This window comes from Panthera leo, chromosome B1 (genome assembly GCF_018350215.1).
Source record: "Panthera leo isolate Ple1 chromosome B1, P.leo_Ple1_pat1.1, whole genome shotgun sequence".
Taxonomy (NCBI): Eukaryota; Metazoa; Chordata; class Mammalia; order Carnivora; family Felidae; genus Panthera; species Panthera leo.
Window position 1 is genome coordinate 164,279,406 of NC_056682.1, and position 23,796 is coordinate 164,303,201.

Consider the following 23,796-nt stretch of genomic DNA (forward strand, 5'->3'; position numbering starts at 1 on the left):
AAACAGTCTTTTCACACTCCATATTGACTGTGCACATGGCTTAAAATAAAATAGAATTAGAGTATGGTAGAAATACTACAGGGCAGCTCATTGACAATCAACAACTTTGAAATCTTGGATTGTAAAATCACAGAATTTACCTGGAGAAGGAGGAAAAAATAAAATCCATTATCAGGCAAAGTGCTTTTCAGCCTCTAGTCCAGAATTTTGTGTAGTTTCAGCAATGGCCCAAAGAAGAAGCAATTCAGACCAAAGTGAATCCCACCAGGTCTGTTCCAATTTGAAGTCTCCGTTTTAAAGTGGGGGTAATCAACCCCTAGTCTGGAGTTCCTGAAATATCCCTGAGCAGGTTGTGGGTAATTTTAGGGTCAACTACGGAATCTCATTCAGTCTAAGATGACTAAAGTTCCCTTAATATTATGAGCTCAGGTTGTGGAAAATTCAATGGCAGTATTTCCCAAAGTGTAATGGCTAGTGTATTTAAAGTAATGCCATTTTCCCTGCCAACTTCTCTGTGAACGTACTACCGTGGTATGCTCTGGTCCCATGCTGTCCAATATGTGGCCATTAAGTACATATGGCTACTGATTACCTGTAACTGGCTAATCCAAACTGGATGTTCTGTAAGTGTAAAATAAACACCGAATTTTGAAAGCTTAGCACAAAAAATAATGTGTCTGGAAACCAATTTGACAATAAATTTCATATTTAAAAAAACCAAAAAATAATGTAAAATATCTCACTAATACTTTTTTGTATAATTATATGTATAAATGACCATATTTTGGATAAACTCAGTTAAATAAGACACACATACACACAGGAATGTTACTCAGCCATAAAAAAAGAATGAGATATTGTCCTTTGTGACAACATGGGTGGACCTGGTATTATGCTAAGTGAAATAAGTCAGGCACAGAAAGAAGACACCACATGATTTCACTTATATGTAGAATCTAAAAAAAACAGAACCAATGAATAAACAAGCAAGAAACAGACCCTTAGAAACAAATCAAGCTGGTGGTTGTCAAAGAGGAGATGGGGGGATGGGGAAAATAGAAGAAGGGCACTAAGAGGTACACATTTCCAGTTATAAAATAAATAAGTCTCAGAGATGAAAAGTACAGCACAAGAAATATAATCAGGAATACTGTAAAAATGTCACATAGTGACAGATGGTGTCTACACTTATGGTGGGTGAGCACTGAGTAATGTATAGACATGTTGAATCATTATGTTGTACACCTGAAACTTATATAACATTGTATATTAATTATACTTCAGTAAAGAAATGAGATATATTATTAACCTCAACTTTGCCTATTTCTTTTCACCGTCTTTCAAAGAGGCTATTAAAACATTTTCCTTTATGTGTGGTCTACATTTGTGGTGTACATTATATTTCCACCTGACCGTGCTGCTCTGGACAGACAGCACCTGCAAAAGCTCCTGTCCATCCCAACTTTCCACTCCCACAGCATGCTGGGAGTTGTACGTGGGACCACTAGAGAAGGCTCTGGCTCAGGTAGAATGAAGAGAATTTATCTGATGGCCAACAGCAGGGGGAAAGCCCAGTGCTGGGTGCTCCGGTTGAGTCTGGGGCTGAGAGCAGAGGAAATAGAGGGAGAAAATAACACATCTTTGCACCTTGTTTCCTTAAGTAGATTTATCTCAGCGAGTAAATTAAAAAAAAAAAAAACAAAATATGTCAGTACAATTAGGTCTGTGGATGTGTGTATATGGCCACTGAAGTTTGTTTTTTACATCAAGGTGACTGTTTACTTAAGATTCTTTGAATAAAACCGTTGATATATATATATATATATATATATATATATATATATATATATATATATATATAATATTATTTGCTGGTTTTTATTGTGAATTCTTAACTTTTCTATGTCATACAGCATGGGGTTCATTATCTCCATCACATCAGGAGAAGCTAGCTTTGGGCCATTCAAGGAAGGAGAGGAGCTAGTTAACTAGGCTGTCCCACACTGTTTTTCTCTAACATTATCTACACAGCAGTCACATTCTCCAGTTGCATTCCTTAGACTCGTAGTCAAAGTGCCTGCACTTAGGACCTGTGTGAGGAGTTGGTAATATGTATGCCAAGCTATACTTTTCAATGTTTTTATAAGCCCCTGAGGACTCCAGTTGCATTATTATGAAAGGTGTTTAAGAACTTCCCGTAGGGTACAAGAGGGGCACCGGGGTGGCTCAGTCAGTTAAGCGCCCAACTTCGACTCAGGTTATGATCTCACTGGTCGTGCGTTCAAGTCCTGCATCAGGCTCTGTGCTGACAGCTCAGCGCCTGGAACCTGCTTCGGATTCTGTGTCTTCCTCTCTCTGCCCCTCCCCCACTCACACTGTCTCTCTCTCTCTCTCTCTCTCTCAAGAATAACAAAACATTTAAAAAAATTAAAAAGGGTACAAGAATTCTACTAAAGATTTTTTTTTTCTGTTAAAGTTCACAATGCAGGAAATTATAAAGGGCAGAAAAACAGCCTGAGAATGAAGGCAGTTTTGAAAACAGAGCTGAGTTCATTAACCATCTTCTTCCACCAAGAGAAGTTTTTTATTCACTTGCTTGGTCATTTGCACCCAGCTAGGTGCAAATTGAAGGTATACAGTAGGTGCTAATCTTGCAAGCAGTTAAGAAGAAACCTTGATATAATGTTATATGTTCATTATAACAATAAATAAGAAGAGGAAACAGGGGACAGCTTCTAGTATGTATCTGAAAATTTCAAAATGAAGAACCTCAAAATTAGCAAAGAAGGAAAGAAATTTCTCTTAAAGGAGAAAGATGTTTGCTTTTACCTCTTAGAAAAGATCAAGAGGTCTGCTATCAATTCGAGCAGACTCCCTAATAAGTAACAACAATGTGCCTGCCTGGCCAAATTTTCCTATGGGCTTTGTTCCCGCTATTGTTTAGAAGCCAAGAATTAAGTTGAACTGAAAAAGCCTAGCTTGTTTTCGATCATCATATTGTGTTATCAATGTTATGAAATAACACACAATGTTAGAAAAACAAGTACAGCAAAAGGGAGTTCTTTATAACTGCTTTATTTCTGTATTTAAACCAGTTCTTGGGGAAAAGGGAACAGACAAGGCAAAAATGTTTCTTCTATTTTATTAATACGTGTAGTACAAAATCCTTTTAGTGTGGAACTCATTTGGCTGAGCACCTCTGAGAGGAAACCTCTGGGAGATGGTGTAGGACATGCCTTGATCTCAGTTTCTTATATAACCAGTTGCAGCTGTTAGGGACCCCATGACACCAGGGCATAAGACATCATAGTCCTTATTTTTCTAAACCAAATGTCATCAGCTTTGAGCTCTCATCCATGTACCTAGTAGGATATCAAATCTCAGCTACTGTTCAAGCCCTTGTCCTCCCTTCCACAGAATCATACAAGAATCACAGGCTAACACTGCCCCACTTTGAGAGGAGGCCTATACTTAACTCCTTGGATATTGACTTCATTCCCACTGTCCATTCAAAGGATTGGAGGTTGAAAAATTCACATAGACATCAGATATTGTCCCCCATTTGTTGAGAGTTGCTTTATTAGTCACTTGGGCTGACAAAAAATACTACAGACTGGGTGGCTTAAACAACAGAAATATTTATTTTATTTTATTTTTTTTTTTACAATTGCACACAAATTTTTATTTTTTTATTTTTTTTTATTTATTTTTATTTTTTTTTATTTTTTAATATATGAAATTTACTGTCAAATTGGTTTCCATACAACACCCAGTGCTCATCCCAAAAGGTGCCCTCCTCAATACCCATCACCCACCCTGCCCTCCCTCTCACCCTGCCCTCCCTCCCACCCCCCATCAACCCTCAGTTTGTTCTCAGTTTTTAACAGTCTCTTATGCTTTGGCTCTCTCCCACTCTAACCTCTTTTTTTTTTTTTTTTTTTTTTCCTTCCCCTCCCCCATGGGTTTCTGTTATGTTTCTCAGGATCCACATAAGAGTGAAACCATATGGTATTTGTCTTTCTCTGTATGGCTTATTTCACTTAGCATCACACTCTCCAGTTCCATCCATGTTGCTACAAAAGGCCATATTTCATTTTTTCTCATTGCCACATAGTATTCCATTGTGTATATAAACCACAATTTCTTTATCCATTCATCAGTTGATGGACATTTAGGCTCTTTCCATAATTTGGCTATTGTTGAGAGTGCCGCTATAAACATTGGGGTACAGGTGCCCCTATGCATCAGTACTCCTGTATCCCTTGGATAAATTCCTAGCAGTGCTATTGCTGGGTCATAGGGTAGGTCTATTTTTAATTTTCTGAGGAACCTCCACACTGCTTTCCAGAGCGGCTGCACCAATTTGCATTCCCACCAACAGTGCAAGAGGGTTCCTGTTTCTCCACATCCTCTCCAGCATCTATAGTCTCCTGATTTCTTCATTTTGGCCACTCTGACTGGCGTGAGGTGGTATCTGAGTGTGGTTTTGATTTGTATTTCCCTGATAAGGAGCGACGTTGAACATCTTTTCATGTGCCTGTTGGCCATCCGGATGTCTTCTTTAGAGAAGTGTCTATTCATGTTTTCTGCCCATTTCTTCACTGGGTTATTTGTTTTTCGGGAAACAACAGAAATATATCTTCTCACAGTTCTGGAGGCTGGACGTCTAACATCAAGGTGAGAGTTAGCATGGTTTCTCCTGAGGCCTCTCTCCTTGGCTTATCCACAAGCACCTTCTCACTGTGTGTTCATCTGGTCTACTCTGTGCACACATGCTCCTGGTTTCTTCCTCTTCTTACAAGGACACCAGTCCCACTGGATTAAGACTATGTTTATGGGGCGCCTGGGTGGCTCAGTCGGTTGAGCGTCCGACTTCAGCTCAGGTCATAATCTCGCCATCCCTTCATCTCAGGTCATAATCTCGCCATCCGTGAGTTCAATCCCTGCGTCAGGCTCTGGGCTGACAGCTCAGAGCCTGGAGCCTGCTTCGGATTCTGTGTCTCCCACTCTCTCTGCCCCTCCCCCACTCACACTCTGTCTCTCAGTCTCAAAAGTGAATAAATGTTAAAAAAAAAAAAAAAGACATTTATGACCAAAACTTATTACTTTCTTATAGGCCCTAATTCCAAATATAGTCACATTGGGGGTTAGGACTCCAACCTATGAATTTTGGGGAGGAGGAAAAGACACAATTTAGTCCATAACAGTTGCCCTTGAAGGAGTTAACTGGAGCCCCAGGGGTTAGTGTAAAGGGATTGGGAATTCAGACTTGGATGAATTCAGAGGTGAGGAGGAAAGGGTGTGAACTGAGATCTGAGAGGTTTCTGCTTTCACCTTCTTCCTTCTTAACTCAAAGCTGGATCATATCTCTCCATCTAAAGCCAGCCAGGTGAATCCTTTTCAACTGGCCAGAAACACAGCCAATCTTCACTTTTCTCCCGAGTGATTCTGTGTTTTCTGTGTTTTTAAAGACCTTTTCCTTTCCCTTCTTTTCCCTTCTCACCCCCTCCCCTCCCTTCCTCCCTTCCTCCTATCTTCCTTCTTTCCTTCCTCCCTCCCTTCCTCCCTTCCTTCCTTCCTTCCTTCCTTCCTTCCTTCCTGGGATGGGTGTCGTAGGATAGGGTGGATATTCATCAGACTGAAGACAAAGATTTTAGTGCCAATGGTTTATTTGGGAGGGGATTCCAGAAAGCACTCATAAAGAAAGAGGCATGAAAGTTTGCATGACTAAAGAGTTATTAGTGAGCAGATTATCACTGAGGGTAACTGGGCCTCAATCCTGTTGGGATCCATGGTGAACATGACCCAGAGTTGTCCCATCCAAGGGCAGGGGAACTGGGGTATTTTTTCCTCCACTTCTCATTCATCACTGGCTGGTGGCAGCTCCCTGGGGATGGTAACTGACCTGGCATTTCTGGCCTGCTCCCTATAGAAGATCCAAGAAAAAGCTCTTAGGCTGAAGGTGCCTGACAGTGACCTTGTTCTTCTAGAGGAAAGGTCAGGGGATATATGAGGGACACTGACAGCTACTACAGTGGGGTGAGGCAGGGAAAGTAGAGTGACAGCAGGTAGTTTGTAAGAGGGGTGAACTAAGTAATTCAGCGGAACTGGCCCAGAGAAAGATTTTCTTTTTTAAAAAATCAATAAATATGCTGCAATATTAGCAGTACCTATCTCTATTTGCTTTGTTATAGTTACTTTAAAAATATTCTACAATTCAGGGGCACCTGGGTGGCTCAGTGGGTTAAGCATCTAACTTTGGCTCAGGTCACGATTTCACAGTTTTGAGTTTGAGCCCCACATCAGGCTCTCTGCTGTCAGCACAGAGCCTGCTTTGGATCCTTTCTCTGCACCTCCCCTGCTCGTGCGCTCTCTCTTTCAAAAATAAATAAACATTAAAAAAAAAAAAGAAAACAATATTCTACAATTCAAACGTAATGTTAATTCTAATGGTTCTTCTTTGTTAGGTTTAAATCAATGTAATTTTACTATATTTTCCCTCTTTCCATGGCTTTTTCATTTTGCAGGCACAGAATAATGCTGTATGCCAGCCTCTAAAACTTAAATGTCTACAGGACCTGGTGGTAACATCCATGGGTGAAGTGAGCTGAGAGTAATAAAATGGAGTCTATTGAAAAGAGAGTAGGGGGTATTGTGATAAATGCACAACAATGATCTGCCTGAAGGGGGCAGCAGCTACTGATCCTCAGGCAACTGTTGCAGAGTAGGAATGAGGATGTGATTTCAAGGAAAGCTGAGAAGCCGGAATATGCCAAGTTGCCTGATTATTAGCGTGGTGGTTAAGATCATAGACTCTGAAGTTGAATCACAGTCCTACCAGTTATTAACTACGTAACTTTGGGCAAGTTATTCAACTATTCTTGAACCCTCAGTTTTTTCATCTCTTGAATGGGACTAAAGATTGAACTAAAACCAGAAATAGACAAGATTGCTTAACTCACACTCTAATTGAAACCCATTGTTCTAAATTCTCATCACACTTTCTTGAGGCATTGAAGAGGTTTGGCAATGATTGGATCTTTCCAACCTCCAGGCCAAAAAAGTCCTGACACCAACGGAATGTTTTAGAAGACCACGCCCCCTTCCCTGTCCATGATCACTGCTGAACACATACCACCCCCCACCCATGATCACCTGTCTCTGTGTGTTCTTTTGCACGTACCCCTTCAACTTCTCCCTATAAAACTCTAGGTGTCCATCTTGCAGGCCGAGAGGTCAGTTGCTAAGGCTTGAATCTGCGACCTCCCTTGGCTGCTGGCACCCTAAATAAATTTCTCCCTTTCTCTTTTCCAAACCCTCATCTTTTGATTTATCTCTTGTGATGAGTTTATCCAAGTTTGTTCAGCAATAGTGTTGGCAAATCTAGCCAGGAGCTGTTTTCACCTTGTCTGGCTCCCTAGGGATTTCAGCAGGAGGTGGCATCAGTGGTCAGCGTGTCAGGGTTTACCTCTCTCTTGAGATCAGTAATGTTTACAACACAGGGTTGTTGGCAGGATTAAATGGATCGAGTGCTTAGAACCATACTTAGCATTAAATGCTCAATAATTGTTGGCTACTGTCATTATCAGCTGTTAATTAAGATTTTAATTCAACTTTTAATTTTGAGTTAATTATAGATTCACATGTAGTTATGGGACAAAACTATAAAGAGATTTCATATTTCCCAGTTTCCTCCATTGGTAACATCTTGCAAAACTATATAGTAAAATATCACAAGCAGGATTCTGATGTTGATACAATCAATACAGTATTTCCATCTCCATGAGGATCCCTAGTATTGTCCCTTTATAGCCATATCTATGGTGTTCTGCCCATCTCCCTTATTAATACCTAGTAACCACTAATCTGCTCTCCATTTCTACAATTTTGTTATTTCTAGAATGTTATATAAATGGAATTATATACTATGTAATCATTTTTATTGGCTCTTTTCACTCTGCATAATTTTCTGGAGATTTATCCAGATTGTTGGGTGTATCAGTTGAGTGTATAATTGGTTTCTTTTTGTTGCTGTTAGTATGATGAACTACAGTTTAACTATTTTTACCCGCTGAAGGACATAGGGTTTTCCCAGGTTTTGACTATTATAAAGAAAGCTACTATAAACTTTGAGTATAGGTTTTTGTGTGAACTTAAGTTCTCATTTCTCTAGGACAAATGCCTAAGAACAATTGTTGGGTCATAGGATAGTTGAAGGTTTGATTTTTAAAGAAGCTGCCAGACCATTTTCCTGAATAGCTCTAACATTTTACATTCCCAATCACAGTGTATGAGTGATCAAATTTCTCTCCATCGTTACTTGCATTTGATGTTGTCTTATGTTTTATTTCAGCCATTCTGATAGTTGTTTAGTGATATCTCATTGTAATTTTTATTTGTATTTACCAAGCATTGAATCATGTTGAAGATCTTTTCATGTGTTTATTTGCTATCTGTATATGCTGTTCAGTGAAATATCTCTTCATGTCTTTTGCTCATTTTTTCTTTTTTAAGGAGAGACAGAGTACGAGCAGGAGAGGGGATCAGAGAAAGGGAGACACAGAATCTGAAGCAGGCTCCAGACTCTGAGCTGTTAGCATAGAGCCTGATGCAGGGCTTAAACTCGTGAGCCATGACATCATGACCTGAGTAGAAGTTGGACGCTGAACCCACTGTGCCACCCAGGCGCCCCTCCATTTTTCTAATTGGATTGTTTATTTTGTTGTGCTGTTGAGTTTTGAGAGCTCTTTATATAGCCTAGATACTAGATACTAGTCTTTATCAGATACATAGTTTGTACATAATTTCTCTCAGTCTGCAGCCTGTCTTTTTATCCTCTTAACAGGGACTTTCACAAAGCAGAAGTTTTATTTAATTGAGACATAATTCACATAACTTAAAATTCACCATTTTAGGGGCGCCTGGGTGGCTCAGTCGGTTGAGCATCCGACTTCGGCTCAGGTCATGATCTCGCGGTCCGTGAGTTTGAGCCCCGCATCGGATTCTGTGCTGACAGCTCGGAGCCTGGAGCCTGTTTCAGATTCTGTGTCTCCCTCTCTCTCTGACCCTTCCCCATTCACGCTGTCTCTCCCTGTCTCAAAAATAAATAAACGTTAAAAAAAATAAAATCACCATTTTAAACTGTAGACTTCAGGGTTCTTTAAAATTGTATACACTATTGTTGTATAACCATTACGACCATCTAATTCCCCAACATTTCCATCACCCCAAAAAGAAACCCCATTCCTATTAGCAGTTAGCCCTAAATTCCCTCCCTCCCTCTACCCCCTGGCAAGCACTAATCTCTTTTCTGTCTCTATGGGTTTCCCTATGCTGGACATTTCATATAAATGAAATGAGTACAGCATGTGGCCTTCTGTGCCTGGCTTCTTTCACTTAGCATCATGTTTTCAAGGTTCATCCATGTTGTAGTGTATATCAGTACTTCATTTCTTTTAATGGTAGAATAATAATCCACTGTGTGTGTGTGTGTGTGTGTGTGTGTGTGTGTATATATGATATTTTGTTTATCTGTTTATCAGCTGATGGACATTTTGGTGGTGTTCATTTTTTGGCTATTTGAATAATACTGCAATGAGCATTTGTAGACATGTATTTGTTTGAGTACTTGTTCTCAATTCTTTGGGGTATACACCTAGGAATGGAACTGCTGGCTCATATCTCAATTATATGTTCAACTTTTTAACTTTAAAATGTTTTGCACAGTACAACATTTTTTCTTTGTTTTTCAAATACTGAAGCAGTCTTACAGTTCTGGAACAAACCCCACTTGGTCATAGTGTATAATTCTTTTTAACTGAGTTCTATTTAATATTATTTTGCTAAAAATTTTAATGTCAGGGGCACCTGGTGGCTCAGTTGGTTGAGCATCCAACTCTTGGTTTTGGCTCAGGTCATGGTCTCATCGTTCATGGGTTCAAGCCCCACGATGGGCTCTGTGCTGCAGTGTAGAGCCTGCTTGGGATTCTCTCTTCCTCTCTCTCTGTCCCTCCACCCCGTGTCTCTCTCATTCTCAAAATAAATTTTAAAAAAAATTAAAAAAAATTTTATGTCTATATTCATGAAGAATATTGGTCTGCAGTTTTCCTTTCTGGTACTGTTGTTCTCTGGTTTTGGCATTAGGGTAATACTAGCTTTATAAAATGAATTGGGAAGGGTCCTTTCTTCTTCTATTTTCTGGTGGACATTGTGAAGAATTAAATGTTAATTCTTTAAACATTTGTTAGAATTTTCCAGCAAAACCATTTGGTCTGAAGATTTCATTTGGGGGAGTTTTATTTTTAATTAATTAACTTATTTTTGAGGGGGGGGGTGCAATAAGTGAGGGTGAAGAGAGAAAGGGAGAGAGAGAGAGAATTCCCTGAGGGAGAGGGAGAGGGAGAGGGAGAGGGAGAGGGAGAGGGAGAGGGAGAGGGAGAGGGAGAGAAAAGTGGGGCTCATCCAAAGTGGGGCTGGTGCTCAGGAACCTGAGATCATGACCTCAGCCAAAGTCAGATGTTTAAATGACTGAGGCACCCAGGTGCCCTGGGGAGTTCTAAAATTACGTCTTCAGTCCTTAACAGTTACAGGTTTTCCCACTTATTTCATACTGGGTGAGTTGTAGTCATTTGTACTTTTTAAGGATTAGTCTATTTCAAATAAATTGTCAAATTTATGTGCATTGAAAAAAAATTTGTAATTATGTAATGGTGATGGATGTTAATTAGACTTTTTGTGGTGATACTTTTACAATATATACAAATACTGAGTCATTCTGTTGTGTACCTGAAACTAATATTCAATTATTTTTCAACTAAAAATTATACGTATAGATTTGTTTGTAATGTTCATTTATCATCATTTTTTAATTTTTAATTTTTTTGAAAATTTTGTGTTGAGAGAGAGAGACAGGGGAGAGAAGGGGAGAGGGGCAGAAGGAGAAGGAGAGGGAGAGAGGCACAGAGAGAGAGAGAGAGAGAGAGAGAGAGAGAGAGAGAATCCCAAGCAGGCTCCACACAGCATGGTGCCTGACGTGGGGTACCATCTTTTTGATGTTGGAATGGTGTGTAATGATTCTGCCCTGTTTCATTCCTGATACTGGTAACTTCCATCTTTTCTATTTATCTTTGAGTTTTCCCAGGTGTTTGTCAATTTTATTAATCTTTCTAAAGAACCAGCTCTTTCATTGATTTTCTCCATTGGTTTTTGGTTTTCAATTGCATTGATTTCTACTTTTATTTTGATTATTTGCTTCCGTTTGCTTTGGATTTATATTGCTCTTCTTTTTCTAGGTTCTTAAAATGGGAGCTTAGATTATTGATTTGAGAATTTTCCTATTTTCTAATGGATGCATTTACTGCTATAAATTTCTCTGTCTGCACTGTTTAGCTGTGTCCCACAAATTTTGAAATGTTGTTCCACAAATTTTGATATGTTGTTTACTTTTATTCCACTTAGATCATTTTTTGTTTTCCCTATGATTTCCTCTTTGATACATGAATTATTCACAAATGCATTGTTTAGTTTCCTGTTTGTTTGGAGATTTGCCTGGTATCTTTCTGATACTGATTTCTGATTTAATTTTATAGTGATCAGAACATATTCTGTATGAATTCAATTATTTTGAATTTGTTGTAGTTTGTTTTATGGCCCAGGATATGATCTACTTTGGTACATGTTCCATGGACACTTGAAAAGGATGTGTATTCCACTATAGGGTGGAGAATCCTGCCAAGTGTCAATTAGATCCTGTAGGTTGATGGTGTTGTTGGGAATTTTTCTATATCCTTGCTGGTTTTCTGTCTGCTTGTTCTATCAATTGTTGAGAAAGAGGTGTCTTTACAATTCCAATTTAAATACAGTAATTTTGAGGGGCACCTAGCTGGCTCAGTTGGAGGAGCGTGTAACTCTTGATCTCAGGGTTCTGAGTTTGAGCCCCATGTTGGGTATAAAGACTACTTAAATAAATAAAACTTGAAAAAAAACACCTATCATAAAAAATTTTTTAAAATGTAGTAATTTTGAGTATAAATTTCTTTGTATAGCTTTTTTTTTAGTGGGTGCTCTAGGTTTTACATTATATATATATATATATATATACACACATATATATACATTATATATACATTATGTGTATATGTGTGTATATATATACACACACACATATATATATATATATATACACACACACATATGTTTATATATATACACATACCAGCTTCTACTGGTATCATTATGTTATCAGTTTGAAGAAAATATAGAAACTTTATCTCCCTGGGATGCTGTTCAATTGGTTAAGCATCTGATTCTTTATTTTGGCTCAGGTCATGATCTCAGTTTGTGAGTTCGAGCCCCATACCAGGCTCCATGCTGACAGCGCAGAGCCTGCTTGGGATTCTCTCTCCCTTTCTCTCTTCCCTACCCCCTCTCTCACACGCATTCTCTCTCAAAATAAATAAACAGAAAAAAAATAAACTTTAGCTCCCTTTACATACATTTACCCTCTTTTATTTAAAATTGTCCTAAATATTTCTTTCATATACTTTTAGAACCATTTGGACAATGTTACAATTTTTGCTTCAACTATCCATTGTAATTTAGAAAAAGGAAGAGGAGAGGGAAAATCTATTGTCTTTACCAATATTTTTACTTACTGTGTTCTCTCTTCCTCACTGATATTACAAGATGTCTTCTTTTTCTGATTCCTTTTTGTTTGGAGAACTTCCATTAGCCATTCTTTTAGGGTAAGTTGGCTGATGACAAGTTATCTTAATTTTCCACTATCTGAGAATGACTTGATTCACTTTTTTTAAAGTTTGTTTATTTATTTTTTAGTAATCTCTACACCCAACATGGGTTTCGATCTCACAACCCTGAGATCAAGAGTTGTATGCTCTCCCAACTGAGCCAGCCAGGCACCCCTCTCCTTCATTTTTGAAGGATATTTTTGGTGGGTATAGGATTGTAGGCTGGCTGGCCATTATTTTACTTTAACACTGAAAACTGTTGTGCTACTTCCTTCTGCACGGTTTCTGTTAAGAAATCAGCTGCCATTCGAATTGTTTTCCTTCCATAGGTAAGATGTTATGACTCACTGGTTTTAAGATTTTTTTTTTTTTGTCTTTAGTTTTAAGAAGTTTGACTATGATGTGTCTTAGCATGGATTTCTTTGCCTTTATCCTGTGTGAAGTTTGCTTAACTTCTTGATCTGTAGGTTTACAGATTTTGTAAAATATGGAAAGTTTTCAGCTATTATTTTTTCAGTGCTTTTTCAGCCCTGCTCTCTTTCTCCTCTACTAATACTCTGAAGACGCAAGTGGAAGATCTTTTGTTATGGTCCCAGAGGATTGTTCATGGATTTGCTTTGTTTTGTTTTTGTTTGTTCAGACTGAGTAACTTCTATTGCTCTCTCCAGTTCACTGAAGTCCTATATTTCATGCATCCTGCTGAAGTCTATCCATGGAGTTTTAAAACTTTAGGTTTTGTATTTTCAGTTCTAAAATTTCCATTTGGTGAATTTTTAGGTCTTCTACTTCTTTGCTGAGATTTTCTATATAAAAAAAATATTTGTTTCAAGTGTGTGTGTAACTGCTCATTGAATCAGTTTTATGATGGTTGCTTTAAAATCTTTTTCACAAAATTCTAACCTCTCTGTAATCTTAGTGTTGGTGTCTATTAATTACCTTTTTTTAAAATTCAGTTTGAGATCTTGTTTCTTGATATAGTAAGTTATTTCAATTGAAACCAGGACATTTGGGGAATTATGTTATGAGATTCTGGATTGTATTTAAGCCTTTGTTTTATCTGGCTTCTTCTGACACTACTTTGGCAGAGGAAGGTGGAGGGGCACTGTCTCTACCAGCTACCAGTTGGAATTAGAAGTTCGGGTTTCCCACTCTTCCTCCATTGACAGTCAAGGGAGGTGCTTCCCATTACTGCTAGGTGGGGTTGGAAATTCCAGTTCTCTCCTGGTTTTCAGTGACACCTCCCTGGCTGAGAGGGATAGGAATTTCCTGTTACTGCTCCCCACGTGACTTCCAGTGACACTACAGTGTGGGGATGTATGTGGTCCCAATAATTGGTTTTGTATTCTTGTTTGAATTTATTGTGTAAACCCATTTTGGTTTTAAATATGTATAAAATACTATATACATGAATAATGTATAACAAGTTTTATATTTACATATAGTTAAGTAAATTAGGATGAAAATGTTTTGTTTATAGTGACAAAGTGGGCAAAGACATGAACAGACACGTTTCTTTTTCTTTTTAAATGTTTTTATTTATTTTTGAGACACAGAGAGACAGAGCATGAATGGGGGAGGGGCAGATAGAGAGGGAGACACAGAATCGGAAGCAGGCTCCAGGCTCTGAGCTGTCAGCACAGAGCCTGACATGGGGCTCAAACCCACGAACTGTGAGATCATGACCTGAGCTTTAACCAACTGAGCCACCCAGGTGCCCCAACAGACACTTTTCCATAGAAGACATCCAGATGGCTAACATTAAAGACTCTCAACATGAACAGATGCTCAACATCACTCATCATCAGGGAAATACAAATCAAAACCAAAATGAGACGTCACCTCATACCAGTCAGAATGGCTAAAATTAACAGCTCAGGAAAAAATAATGTTGGCAAGGATATGGAGAAAGGGGAACACTTTTGAACTGCTGGTGGGAATGCAAACTGGTGCAGTCACTCTGGAAAACAGTATGGAGATTCCTCAAAAAATTAAAAATAGAGGACCCTACAACCCAGCAATTGCACTACTAGGTATTTATCCAAGGATGCAAAAATGCTGATTCGAAGTGGCCCAGGCACCCCAATGTTTATAGCAGCACTATCAACAATAGGCAAATTATGGACAGAGCCCAAATGTCCATCAACTGATGAATAGATAAAGAAGATGTGGTATATATATATATACAATGAAATATTACTCAGAGATGAAAAAGAATGAAATCTTGCCCTTTGCAACAACATAGATGGAACTAGAGTATATTATGCTAAGCTAAATAAGTCAGTCAGAGAAAGATAAATACCACATAATTTCACTCATATGTGGAATTTAAGAAACAAAACAGATGAACATAGGGGAAGGGAAGGAAAAATAAGATAAAAAAAACAGAGAGGGAGGCAACCATAAGAGACTTCTGAATGCAGAGAACAAACTGAGGGTTTTTGGAGGGGCGGTGGGTGGGGGATGGGCAAAACGGGTGATGGGTACTAAGGAGGGCACTTGTGATGAGCACTGGATGTTATATGTAAGTGATGAGTCACTAAATTCTACTCACGAAACCATTATTACCCTATATGTTAACTAACTTAGATTTATTTATTTATTAACGTTTATTCATTTTTGAGAGACAGAGCGCGAATGGTGGAGGGGGCAGAGAGGGAGACACAGAATCCAAAGCAGGCTGCAGGCTCTGAGCTGTCTGCACAGAGTCTGATGTGGGGGCTTGAACTCACGAACTGTGAGATCATGACCCGAGCCCAAGTCAGACGCTTAACTGACTGAGCCACCCAGGTGCCCCAACTAACTTGGACTTAAATAAAGTTAAAAAAAAAATGTTTTGTTTATAAGGGCTTTCTACTCTACTCCAGTTTGAGAAACACTGACGTGGGTGATGACATGGCCTGATGCCCAAATCAGGAGTCTCTGGAGATATTCCTATTTCTGCCCAGGTTGTTTCACCTACATGAAAAGACAGAAGGAGCTGGGGCCCGGACGCTATGGACATCATGCCAGTGTGACACTGACTTTTTATAGACAAGGGAAAAGTAAACTCCTACTAAGGGCTCTATTAGTTTCCTACTGCTGCTGGAACATATCATCACAAACTTACCGCTTTACAACAACACAAATGTGTTCTTGTACAGCTCTAGAGGTCAGCAGTCCGAAAGCAGTTTCACTGGGCTAACATCAAGCTGTCAGCAGGGCCGGTTCCCTGTGGAGGCTCTAGGGCAGAATCTGTTTCCTTGCCTTTGTCAGCTTCTCGAAGCTGCCTGCCATCCTTGGCTTGCAGTCCCTGCATCTTCAAAGCAAGCCGTGTAGCATCTTCCAACCTCTCCCTTGCTCTCTGTCCTCTGTTTCTCTCATCACGTCCCCTTTTCTGACTCTGAAGCTCCTGCTTCCCTCTTGTAGGACTCTTGTGAGTCCTACACTGGGCTCATCTGGATAGTCCACAATAATCTACTTATTTTAAGATCCTTCACTTACTCACATCTACAAAGTTCCTTTTATCATATAGGTTAACAGATTCCTGGGTTCTGGGGATTTAAGATGTGGACATCTTTGGGGGTCGTTATTCACCTACCAAGAGGGGATGCTGTTAATTTGCAGTTAAAATTTTAAAATTAAAAAAAAAATTTTTTTTTAACGTTTATTTATTTTTGGGACAGAGAGAGACAGAGCATGAACGGGGGAGGGGCAGAGAGAGAGGGAGACACAGAATCGGAAGCAGGCTCCAGGCTCTGAGCCGTCAGCCCAGAGCCCGACGCGGGGCTCGAACTCACGAACCGCGAGATCGTGACCTGAGCTGAAGTCGGACGCTCAACCGACTGAGCCACCCAGGCACCCCAAAACTAAAATTTTAAATGACTGACCTTTTCACCAGAATGTAAGCTCCACCATAACAGGGAGTTTGTCAGGACGGTTCACCAATGGTTTCTCGGCTTTCTGCTAACGCAGTGATGGTCACATTTTCCTGACTGTCACTGTTGAGGAGGCAGCTAGGTAGAGAGCATTCTAGGCAGAAGAAACAGCAAGTGCAAGACATCAGGGCATAGTATACTTTTTATTCATACTTATAATAACATAACATTTGATATGACATAGCTCATTTTATCTCAATTCTCATGAACTATCAAGTCGTGGATACACTGTACCCATTTTTTAATTAAAAATTTTTAAAAATGTTTATTTATTTTTAATTATTTTATGTTTATTTTTGAGAGACAGAGAGAGAGAGAGAGACAGAGTGAGCAGGGGAGGGGCAGAGAGAGAGGGAGACACAGAATCTGAAGCAGGCCCCAGGCTCTGAGGTGTCAGCACAGAGCCCCACGCGGGGCTCAAACTCACGAACCGTGAACTGAAGTTGGAGGCTTAACCGACTGAGCCACCCAGGAGCTCCCATACTGTACCCATTTGAAATACTATTTAGATCCTAATCCCAAACACAAACTGGTCAAACCCTGAGGGTTTCACTCTGTATGTTTCTCATCTTTACCTTTGATTCTGTTTCTTCTGAATGTAAACTGGTTTTACATCTGTGCCTTCTTTTCTGACTCTGCAATTTAAAAAGTTTTTGCTTACCATTAAGTCAACATAAAAACATTATACAAGGAATTGTTTTTTGTTTTTAAACCCATGATCCATGATTAAACCTTTATTTTCTCTGGCACACTTGCATGGTTTAAGCGTGCAAAATCCAGACTCCTACGGCTTTATATTCACTTCTTAGCTTTGCCACTCACTAGCTGTGTGACTTTGGGCAAATTACTTAGATCGTCTCTGCTTCAGTCTCCTCATCCGTAAAGCAGAAATAACAACTGTGCCTACCTCACACAGCTGTTGTGAAAATTCGATGAATTAATCTAATGTACTGAAAACGGAGCCTGGCACACAGGAACTCCTCAAAAACTATTAGTCACTTTTCTTATTTTCAACCCAACAATTTTCTATGCACATAATTTTTATTTAATTGCAATAATAAAACATAAAACAATCATAAGATACATAAAGCACTGTATTCTACTTTTTTCATTTAATGTTCATAAGTTTTCCTCTACATTCCTATATTAATTTAGATACTTAAAAAAATTTTTTTTTATCCATTTATTTATTTTGAGAGAGAAAGAGACAGCACAAGTGAGGGAGGGGTGGAGAGAGAGGGAGAGAGAGAATCCCAAGCAGGCTCTGCACTACTAGCACAGAGTCCGATGTGGGGCTTGATCCCACGAAGCCATGAGATCATGATGTGAGCCGAAACCAAGAGTTGGACACTTAACAGAGTGAGCCACCCAGGTGCCCCTAACCTAGATACTATTTTTAGTGACAGCCTGACATTCCATACTGTCGATAGTTTTGGCTTAAACATTTCCTTGTTATTGGGCATTTAGTTATTGTATTATTTTTAGTTACGATCTCAAAATCATGCTTTGTATATGATGCTTTTTCTTTCTTTTGAATGATTCATTTAGCAATTGTTCCTAGGAGTATAATTCTTGATTTTGTGTCCAACATTTAAAACTCCATGGGGCGCCTGAGTGGCTCAGTTGGTTAAGTGTTCAACTCTTGATTTCAGCTCAGGTCATGATCTCATGGTTCGGCAGATGGAGCCCCATGTTGGGCTCTGCACTGACAGCATGGAGCCTGCTTGGGATTCTCTCTCTCTCTCTCTCTCTCTCTCTCTCTCTCTCTGTCTGCTCCTACACCCCTCCCCCCCCAAATTAATAAATAAACTTAAAACTCCTTCTTACAGGAGGTGCCTCAATGGCTCAGTAGCTAGAGCGTGCAACTCTTGATCTCAGGGTTGTGAGTTCAAGCTCCATGTTGGGTGTGGAGCATACTTAAATACAAAATACAAACAAAAACCCCACAAAACTCTTTCTTTCCTTCTACATCATTCCAAAGAAGCAACTACTTTCAGTACATGATGGAAAGAGAAGCAGACATATCATATTACCACAGTGAAGTCATTTTCATGTAGGAACAGACTCCTGATAAAGAACTGATAAGGTCTATAGTATTATCATCATTGTTTTCATCATTCATTCATTCAACAAACATGTGTTATTCATGTAGGGTGGGTCAGGTCCCTTGTGGGTAGGAAGAAAGTTACAAAAGAAAGCCAGAGACTTAAAAAAAAGTGTGATGAGCTCCAAATACGAACATTTTATTTATAAACCTTCCAATTCAGTGTCTTTTAATGCACAATGTGGAATCTTTGTGCAAGTTAAAAAGAGGTATTTTCTTCTCTCAAGGAACTAAAATTATGTCAACCTGATACTGGTCATCCAAACATACAAATTTTATAGAAGTCATGGGGATATCTTGTAAGAAGGAAGTCCTTGTCTGTAAGAAGTCTACGTAAATGCCTTTGTTTTTTCTGTACCTCAGCATTATTTTAAAATAAAGAAGACAGTAATGATGCGGTTGGAATCTTCTGTTTGGAAACAGAAGGAGGAAGTCTGAGTTATATAGGCTTCAACTTTGTTTTCTGTTTTCTATTAAAACTACTGAACTTTTCACATAAGAAATAATAGAGATTAAACTTTTTTTTTTTTAGCCCACCACATCCTGAGTTCAGTTTTACACCTTTTCATCAGTATAGCTAAAGTTCTATAAAAGCCTCTCTTGCTGTCTTTATCTCTGTTTCTTTTTTTTATCAACACTCCACTGAAAACAACTGCCAGTACTCTATACTACATGCTTTGGGTATGATATACCTGTGGCAGTCACCTACCTAAATTGAGAACGTAATGAGTGTCTTCTTTTAGGCAACAGCAAAACATTATGGAAACTACCCCAACTATCACTGATAATGAATTCTGTTACTGGGATATTCTGTTCACAGATCAGTTGTCCCTGGTTTTGAGAATTAAGACAGGTAATATAGACATTTTACTGTCTTTTTTATTTTTAAACTTTATGAAGGGGTAATAAGGGTCTGGGTTTGTTGCCCTTTCAGTCAGACTTCATCAACTTTGAAAATCTCATTTCCATTAAGTCAGAAATAGGAGCCACCAGAGTCACCTGGTGAGCACAGGCAAAGTGATTTGGAAATCAGTTTGTTTGGTTACCACGACATCAGTTAACCCCTTAAGACAGTGGCTCTCCTACCTTTGGGCGTCAGTCCATTTGATGGAAGTGTTAAGTGTGTGTGTGTGTGTGTGTGTGTGTGTGTGTGTGTGTATGAGTTTTTATTGGAGAAAACCAACCTTATTACTATAACAAATAATTATAACTCTCTTTCCACACACACACACACACACACACACACACACAATTTTTTTGTTCTGTTTTGTTTTGCATACAATTTCAGAAGGTTCCTTACGTCTGCTCCCTCAAAGAACACCTGCTCTGGAGGAAATTATGTTGACTAGTCAACAGTAGTTTCTGAATGGGTAAGAGGCAGGAGAGATGGGGGCTGGGACGAAACAGTGGATCACAAAAGAGAAATTTTACTAGATTCATTCTGAGTGCAGGTCATTATGCTCAAGGCCCCCACAAGAGGGAGGGAGGATTGGAACCAGAAGGCCTTGTGCTCTCTTCCCATCCCTCCCCTTTCCTAACTAATGACTTAGCCAAGTTATTAAACTTCCCAACCTTTAGTTTTTTTTGTATTTTTTTTCCCCCTGTAAAATGAAATCTTGTCAGACTTCTTAGGGTTTATTGTATGCTTGCAGGAGAGTCCCAGATAAGCATGAGCTTGTAACTATTAATGTACTTGCCTTCCCTTAGCTTCATCTTCAGGGTTGACTGCCTGTCCCCTTGTTCAGCACCCAGCTCCACTGTCACCTTCCCAGAGGACTCTCCAGGACGACCAGGTGGAAAGTAGCCTCCCTCTCCCCATCACTCTCAATGCCACCACCCTGCTGTATGACTACAGTCAACACATCTCATATGTGCATTGGTTTCATTTTGAACTTGCTTCTTGTCTTTTCTCCCCCAAACTAGAATACAAGCTCCTTTGAGGGCAGAGCCCTCCTCTTGTTTTCCCCGGGCCTGTAACAGTTCCCTGCACACGGTGGACACTCAGATTCTGGTGTCAGGACGGCAGTGGTTTAGAGGGCAGACTCCAGAGGAGGACGATCTGGATTTAGATCCCAGCTTTTCAGCTTACTATGCTGAGCGACATGAGGTTGGTTATGTAACTTCTCTGTGCCTCACTTTCACCACATGTAAAATGGGGGATTCTGATATAGCATATACTTTATAGAAATGTTAATACATGTAAAGTACCAAAACAGAGCCTGGCACACCGTCAGTCTTACACAGGTGCTGTTTTCTACTTTTCAGTGAGTGAGGCAAGTGTTAATACATTAACAGTCAATGCACGTGACCTTGTAAGTGTATCAGATGTGCTCCGATGCCTCAGGTTTGACAGAAAAAGACTTACTCTTTTCATAAAACTCTTGCTTCGCTCCACTGCACCGTGCCATCCACCTGGCCCGCCACCGCTTAGCGGAAGGGGAGGTGCGGTTCCTAGTTCCGACAGAGTCCCCAGTCACCCACAGGTGGCACTGCTCGGGGTTCTCCCGGGGCCGGGGATGTCCCAAACCTCGCGGGGCGTTTCTCCCGGGGTAGGAAGTCTGGGCCTAGGGAAGCCCAGCGCCGCGCTGGGGACACAAGGGACGCTCCTCCGACTTACCTGAAACTCCAGCTGGGTCTCAGGAGCCGGGACGCGCGTCCAACCCACTCCCGCCTCCAGTCTCAAAACCGCCCCAGGGCTCGTGGGAACCGGTTGCTGCGGGCAGAAGCGAGCGGGGGCGGAGCGAGCGGGGCGGGGCGGGGGTGGGGCCTGCGGGCTCCGGGCTCCGAACTCCGCGGCGCCCGCGGGACTTCACACTGTCGGCGGCTCCGCGCACCCCGCGGGCTCCAGCCAGGTAAGGACGCCGCGCGTGCGGGTTGGCCGGGCCGGCCCCGGGACTGCGGGGATCCGGGCAGGAAAGGGTCGGGACCGGCGCGAGGCGAGAGGTGGCTTCCACGAGCCCAAAGACTGGCCTTCCTGGGATGAGGAAGATTTTATCCCTAACGCGGCGTGGTGAGCGCGGGCCCGCCACGCCAGGTGAGGGACCCGGTCCCCTTGGGTCCGGGAAGAAGGGACAGGTGCGCGCTTCCGCGGAGTCGCACCTTCCCGGCGGCCCGCGCCTCCCGGCCTCTCGAGTTCAGGCGCTGGCCTCTCCGGAGGAGCCCCCGCCCCCTTTCTTTTCGGGTCCCAGGGCTCAGGCCGCCCTGCGGCAAGTTCAGCGTTGGGTTCGCTTCCCAGCTGCGCAGCCAGGTTGGTTCGTCCTCTCTGGGTGGCAGCACAGCCTCGATTGAAAGTTGGCACCATCGACGGAGACATTCCACAGTTGTACGTGTCCGAGTGCCTCACCCCACCAAATTCACTTTTTTTTTTTTTTTTTTTTTTAAATCTGGGAAATTGTTTGAATCTTGAAAACAGGGGTTCGGTGACTACAAGTATTGGAAAAAACTAGGATCTTGACCTGGGAGTGTGCGCTTTTCTTGGATCCTAAATTTCCTTTTGATCTGAAATTTTTTTTCAAGGAAGAATAATAATGTGTTTCTGTGTACCAGGTTCAGAAACACTCATCTGTTGCCATTCTTTGGAAACTGGAATATTTGATTAGAAGAGTTGACCTCAGTGTCAACTGGGAACAGGATGGGCTGGTGGCTAAGTGAGTTTGAAGGTTAAAATAGTTGAGCGTTTTGAGCATATACCCTGTATTTTTCCAGTGAGTGCCCATTTTCCTTTTAGGAAATTCTGAGAATTTAATCTCTTTGAGATGAGTCTCCCCTAAAGAGCTGAGGAGGAAAAAACAACCTCAACAAACCAGTGGGTTTCCCAATTAAGTTTAGGATGTAACAGGTTGGTTTGTGACCCTGGTAGTTCCTTAGTCGGCAAGAATCACATGGGGGATGGAATATCATGATTTATAGGGAGAAAAGAAAGTATGTTGTAATTTTCTCATCATGTACGGGAAAGTATTTTTTAGTTCAGTTACATTTTCAGGGTTTAGGAAAGACCTATACTTTCCCCATGCCTCAATTAATCTGATCAATATATCACTATTCTTGGCAATTCATGATGCTTACTGCAGTGTATTTATGTTAGTGAGTTTGATTCTTCCCATAAGGGTGTGTATGTTTGCTTTTTGGAACTGTCTAGGGCAAGTGTTGGAAACACATGCAAATCAGTGCTGTGCTCTAGTTGGCAAAACCTTTGCTCCACATAGGTCTTTGAACTAAAATTTTCACAACTCCCCAAATAGAAACGAATATAGAATACTCATGTATGCTGTAGAACGTTTAACCTGTTTACTTATTCTGTACTAAGCCAGTTATCATGTTATTTCAGCAGATGGTTACTCAAGGGCAGGAGCTATGTTTTATCAAATCATGGTCAAGCTCAGAGAATGGTAACCTTTGCTCTGTAAAGTTGACCCTTGACAGGGTGGTTGGAAGGGTTATGTTTGGGGAAGAATTGTTGGTCTCCCTGCCTTGCTCTGCATATCCAGAGTGCTAGGAACTGAACCTTGGGTCTCTAAGTACACCTCTGCTTACAGGTTCCTCCAGGTTGGCTGGGTTGGTGCCTCCTCTCCCTGCCTGGCTCTTCTGGTTTTATGCTTCCACCCCACTCCACCCCTCCCTGGATTCCTACCCTTAGGGAGAATTACCTTATTGTTCAGGGCAGAGAGACTAGGTCCACATAGTTTGCACAGGGGTGTTGACCCTCAGCCTAGTGCTGGGTCCCCCGAGGATGTTTAGTAAATATCTGTTGAGGACAACGTCACTTGTTTTAGAGTCCTTATTCTCTCTTGTTATTTAGTCTACAGAGGTGAAAAGGAGTGAGGTTGAACGCAGATCAATCATTTTAGGGGCCAGTTGCCTTGGTCAGATTAGTGTAGTAAAGGGGACATCGGAGTCTCTTAGTGAAATTAGCTCATGGTTGTTGGCAATTGTAAGATTATCCTGTACTATGTGATTATGCCATGAGAATAGCTTTGTTGAAAAGAATCCCAGAAGAGGGGGGCTTATTAGTTATCTCCACCTGGACTTGCCT

General features: G+C 40.7%; 1 protein-coding gene and 1 long non-coding RNA gene across 2 annotated transcripts in view; one reads left to right on the forward strand and one right to left on the reverse strand.

Moving 5' to 3' along the window:
* Nucleotides 1-5,638: 5,638 nt before the first annotated feature.
* On the reverse strand, nucleotides 5,639-21,487 carry LOC122217166. The gene is made up of 4 exons (XR_006201329.1): nucleotides 21,382-21,487; nucleotides 17,236-17,295; nucleotides 16,613-16,754; nucleotides 5,639-5,926 (listed from the first exon to the last, which is right to left on the reverse strand). It is a non-coding gene; the product is annotated as an uncharacterized LOC122217166 (long non-coding RNA).
* Nucleotides 21,488-21,547: 60 nt separating this feature from the next.
* The window catches only part of TEC (tec protein tyrosine kinase), a 125,832-nt gene continuing 123,583 nt past the window's right edge, over nucleotides 21,548-23,796 (forward strand). Inside the window, exon 1 of the mRNA XM_042936440.1 lies at nucleotides 21,548-21,616. The gene's annotated coding sequence lies outside the window, so the exon portion shown is untranslated. The remainder of the gene's footprint in view (nucleotides 21,617-23,796) is intronic.